The sequence below is a fragment of the Talpa occidentalis genome, unplaced genomic scaffold, assembly GCF_014898055.3.
Source record: "Talpa occidentalis isolate TD23 unplaced genomic scaffold, MPIMG_talOcc4v2.1 talOcc4.5, whole genome shotgun sequence".
NCBI lineage: Eukaryota > Metazoa > Chordata > Mammalia > Eulipotyphla > Talpidae > Talpa > Talpa occidentalis.
Genome location: NW_023604861.1, coordinates 69584372 through 69590371, shown reverse-complemented (window position 1 = coordinate 69590371; position 6000 = coordinate 69584372).

The window sequence follows — 6000 nt, the reverse complement described above, 5'->3', positions numbered from 1 at the left end:
TGCCCTGTGTCCTGTTCCTGCCTTTACAGTGTGGAAACAACTTGTAGAGCAAGTCTTCTGCACTTCCAGAATATAGCTTTACAATACCGGTATGCGGTTAATTTAGAGATTCACAAAGTTAATTCGTTGACTGGAAGAAAAATTCAATCCTGGTTTTTTTTTTTTTTTGGTTTTTTTTTTTTTATGCTTATATCCAATATGAATATAGTGAATACTAGCTTAGAGGTCAACAAACTATGGCCGGGGGGCTGATTTTGACCCACTGTTTCTTTTTATAAATGAAGTTTTACCACAATGCAGTCATGCCCTAATTCTTTACATCGTGTCTATGGTTGCCTCGTACAGCAAAGGCAGTGCTGAACAGTTGCAACACGGACCTAATGGCCCACAAACCCTCAAAGACTTAATATGTGGCCTTGAGAGAAGAGTTTGCCAACTTCTGAACTGCTTGATTGACATATTTGCCACTTTACTTCTTTTGGCTTCATTTAATACAATCTTCTCCATGTCCTGTATGCTCAATACACTCTCTCATACATCTGGTATCTCAATGAATACAGATTTAATGAAGCAAATGAGAACAAGTGACAATTTTTTTACTTTGGTTTTACTCTGAACCCAGAGACTACATTTTTATTCTTTTGCAAGGTTTATTAGTCAAGTTTTAAGTATGTTTATGGGAATATAGTTTTGATGTCTTTAAAATTGGTAACCTGGTAATTCCATACTTAACATATAATGAATACAGCTGTTACAATGCATTTGAATATCACTTAATTAATTACCTCAAACTGAGAGACAAGTTCAAACTTTAATTATTGTTATATTTTCCAATGGTGCAAAGAGCTGTATAGTTTTTAAAAGTAATATGAAATAAATACAATGATATATTGATCATGGATAGAATTTTGACTGTTTTTCTGTTCCTCCCTTATGTGATCTTGACTTTTCAAAAGATAACAATGAAAACTAAGCTTTTCTTTAAGAAAGAATTACATTGACTTGAGAGAAATCTGTATTGAAAGCCTTTTATGATCTCAGTGTCCTTTTGGTTCTTCAAATTCCCTGCAAGCAATAATCTCCAAGTAATGTCTCTCTAGGCCATTAGCTAATTAGAGTGGTTCTCAAAAGTTGCTCTGCTGTGAGTTCTTGCCAATTGTTAGGAACTTTAACTGGTCACCATGGTGGAAGGAAGACTCTGATATATCTACTGAGCCATAATAGCAATGCATCATTCTAAGTGCTAGGGTCGCAAAAATAAATAAAATAAGGTCACTCTCCAGGTATTCCCCATTTACTCAGGAGAAGAGCATGTCAGCAATTACATGCCATTCAGAGCGAGTTACAGAAATAAAGGGAGGTTAGATACCATGCAGGCACAAAAGAGGGAGTGGTCACCCTAAACAGAGGTAAGGAATGAGTCCCAGAGAGATGACACTTGAATCCTAAAAGATGAGGAAGAATTGACCTGGTTAAAAATCAGGTAAGGGCATTTCAGACAGAGATGATAGCATGGCCTATAACGGTGAATTCGAGTACTTAACTATTTGGAATACATCTTTAGGATATATGAGAAGAGCAACTGAAAATTGGACTAAGAAACCCTCTTTCTGTGCTGAAATTTCTTTCCAACTTTCCATTCCTTTTCACAATTGGGATATAGGACAAAGCAATAAGTCCAATAAGTCAAACAGATATTCAGTAGGGAATGAAACCAGCATGCATGTTACATTTGAGGAAACTGATGTTCAAAAATGGTAAGCAACTTGCCTAACTTCTCTTTCTCTCCCCTCCCTGCCTCCTTCCTTCTCACTGTATTATATTTCTCTTAATAATATGTTGGACAATTAAAACATATGCTTATGTTCCAACGTGGGTTTAAAATCTAATTCATTAGATCAGGAGGACTTAGAAATCTTTTTTTAAATGTCTAAGAGACATTGGATTTATTGATAAATTCCTTTTAAATATTCAAGAGGCAATAATGCCATTCTTGCTTACAAAAGAAATCTTTTGAGAGCTATTGACAAATCAATTATTTAATGAGTGCAGTTCAATGGTTTTTAAGTACAGTCTCAGAATAGTGCATTTTTCACCATAATCAATTTTAGAATACTTTCGTTTTCATTTTCTCACATAGAAACCCTGAACCCTTAAGCCATGAATTCATTTCCTCCCAACCTCCCTTGATCTAGGCAATCACTAATTTACTTTCAGTCTCTATAGATTTGTTCCTTCCGGACCGTTCATATAAATGGAATCATACAATATGTGTTCCTTATGACAGGCTTCCTTCACTTAGTATGTTTTCAAGGTTCGTCTATATAATAGCATGGATGATTCATTCTTTTTCATTGTCAAATAATATTCTCAACTCAAAATGGATTAAAGAACTAGACATAAGACCTGAAACCATAAAATACATAGAAGGAAATATAGGCGAAACACTACGTGATCTGCATATCAAAGACATCTTTACAGACACATCACCCAAAGCAGTGATAGTGAAGGCAAAGATCAACAGCTGGGACTACATCAAATTAAAGAGCTTCTGCACAGCAAAAGAGACAATAACAAAAACAAAGAGAAACCCCACCAACTGGGAGAACATTTTTGCACCCAACACTAATGATAAAGGACTGATCACAAAAATCTGCAAAGAGCTGATGAGACTCAGCAACAACAAAGAAAATAATCCAGTCAAAAAATGGGCAGAAGAGCTAAAAAGAAACTTCTCTGAAGAGGAAATGCAAATGGCCAACAGACATATGAAAAAATGTTCAACATCACTTGTAATCAGGGAAATGCAAATCAAAACTACCATGAGATACCATCTTACACCAGTGAGAATGGCACATATTAAAAAAACTAGCAACAACAAATGTTGGCGAGGGTGTGGAGAAAAAGGAACTCTTCTGCACTGTTGGTGGGAGTGCAAACTGATCCAACCACTATGGAGAGCTGTGTGGAGATTTCTGGACCTACTAAACATACAGCTTCCATATGATCCAGCAATTCCACTCCTAGGTATTTACCCAAAGGACACAGAAACATCAATTCCAAAGAACACCTGCACCCCTATGTTTATAGCAGCACTATTTACAATAGCTAAGCTTTGGAAATAGCCCAAATGCCCAAAAATAGATGACTGGATCAAGAAGATGTGGTCCATATATACCATGGAATATTACTCAGCATTCAAAAAAGATAAACACATGCAATTTGCAGCAACATGGATGGTGCTGGAAGGGATCATGCTCAGCGAAATAAGCCAAAAAGAAAAAGAAAAATACCGGATGGTCTCACTCATAGCAGGAATCTAGAAAACTTAAATAAGGGACCGGGAAAATGAATAACTATAAGAAAGTGAAAATCAAAATCAACAAAAAACTATGAATCAGAGATACTTTTTGGGGGGCGGGAGGGGAGGGATTGGGGTCAGAATGGGGGGTTTGCAATTGTATGGGGGAATATAAAAATAAAATTTATTATTAAAAAAACAAATAATATTCTCTGTGTGGATATATTATATTTTATTCATTTATTAGTCAATGAACAGATCAATATTTGGGTTGTTTCCACTTTCTCCTATTATAAACAGTGGTGCAATTAAGCTGTTGTCTTTGTGTTATCTTTATACTACCTATAGATTGTGGATGCAATTGGCTTGGAAGATCTGTACTTAAAAATATGTGCCATCAAGGAGCCTGGTTCAGGGCAAGTCTGTAACTTCCAATAGCATAGATCAGGATGGAGGCAAGTTTCGGGTGCTTTTGGTGTATGGGTAGTGTTATAAATGTGTAGCCTGCAGAGGGAGCTTCAATTATAATACACATGAGAGAATCTTTCTCTAGTGATTCCTACATTTGATCATGGTCCATTCCAATCATTTAGAAGAGAGAAGAACAAATAATGGAGACCTTAACCAGATAAGTATGACTTTTTAAATTCCTGCTGGATTTAACATTCTAAGTAAGGATGCATTCAGGACAAATAAACAACTACACAGCACAAAACAAAGAAATCTTGAGAAACCTCTAAGTGAAATGGGGATAAGAGGAAACTTTTGGATTTAATCTTACAGGACATTGAAATTCAGAGACCATTAAATTGTGTATAAAGTACAATCCTTCTTTTTGCCAGACGGAGAAGTTTCCTGATTGTACTCTTGAGATATTATAAAGCATTTCTAAAGCTGTTGTTAAACTAGAGAACTGTGGATTGGTAGGTTTTCAAGTAAGTTCCTCCAGACTTCAGTCTGGTCTAAGGCTTCCTGTTTTTACAATTAACTCCTCATGTTTCTTTGTTGAGTGTGTATGTGTGCGCGTGTGCGCGCGTGCGTGTGCGTGTGTAAAACCTAAAGACAGACCAGGAAGCATCTGGGGCCATCTGGCTTTAGAGGGGAATCCAGATTTCTGTGAGGACTAGCTACTAAATGTAAACTGGAAACTGATGCTATCTTAATGCACAACTCCTGTGCTAACCCTTCAGTCATCATTGTCCAGAATGCCCTTAACTTGTACTTTGCCTTAAAACTTTTGGTCTTGAGTCTATGAATGAAGAAGGTTGGTCTGTCTTAAAACCCAGTATGGTTTTGTCAAATTTCTGAGATTAAAAAAAAAAAAAGGATATGGAAGCATTGGGCTGCTACTGCAAGCAATGCTTATTTCTTGGTGCTTGCTCTCTCTTGGTTTACACTTCTAAATAAAGAATTGTGATTAAGAACGAGTCATCAAAAGCAGAAGGAAAGAACTGTGAACAGCAAGGATGGCCCAAGTGTTGTGTACTGGCCAAGACAATGCAAGTTTCTGTACACCACCTAGTAAAGTACCATATGAAATGCATCCTCATTTTAATTAAGATAATTTTGGAGGGCATTTCTCTGCTCTCTAAGGCAAGATCCTTTATCTGTAACTGAAGTAAATTAAGAGAGATTACATTTCAAGTTTTTTTTCCTCCCCAAAAAGTCTTCAGTTGAGGGGTGGGGGTATGATGATGAAAACATCAGTAACATTTATACAGCACCTACTAAAGGTTGGTATTTAGCTTAACCCTATTATTACTCCTGCTTTACACATGAAGAAAGCAAAGCACAGACAAGTTACCTAAGTGCCTGGGCTCACACAGCTGGTAAGTTAGGAGCCTGAATTTGAACCAGGCATGGAGACCGTTAGTGCCCGGGCTCTCCACTACCTAATTAAGAAATTGTGCTGTTTCTTAATTTAGTGTTATGACAAAAACATTTTTACTGCTAATTTTAAATACCATGTAAGGACTCAAAGTAAGTGTAAACAGCACAGATTGCAAAGCGTTAACACTGTATTTTCTAAAAATATTTTCATATGCCCATGTGGTCCTAGGGAAAAGTCTTTTCCTTCGAAACGAGAAGTAACATTTGATTTTGCTGGGGAACTCTTAAAATGATTTTGATGGTTCCAGTCGTGCATAGCATAGAGATTTATGACAAATATGTCATCTGTTTATTTGTCGCCCAACTTGGATGACTTCCAAATGTTTTCTCCTAGTAGCTCTTGATTTTGTTTGAATTTTTTTCAATGGCCAAATCGTCAAACAATGTCTGAATCACGTTTGCTGCATCAGGGAATACCAACATGTTGAAAGACACCTTTGGGAATTTAAAATCCAACTGCGTTCACTTACAACTTTGAGGAGCATTCATACTCCAGTGGACTGGTTTTTTAAAAGGAGAAGAAAACAGGAAAGGGGGGAAAAAACAAGTTTGCGGCTCGAGTCCCTCCTCTGCCGTTTGCTGCAGGGAGCTTTCCTATTCCGTTTTGCTGGCGAAAACGCGCGTAGCAGATCCCCTCAAACTGCGGGGGGTGGGAGGAAGGCTGTCTGCATCCCGCATGTTTAAAAGAGAAGGATTTCATTCCCCGTCCTTCACACATCAAAGAAGGCACTCGGGGAGGAAATAAGCCATAATTAGGCCTGAGCAAGAGAGCAGACAGACCCCTCCTCAGCCTCTCCCGTCCCCGCCCC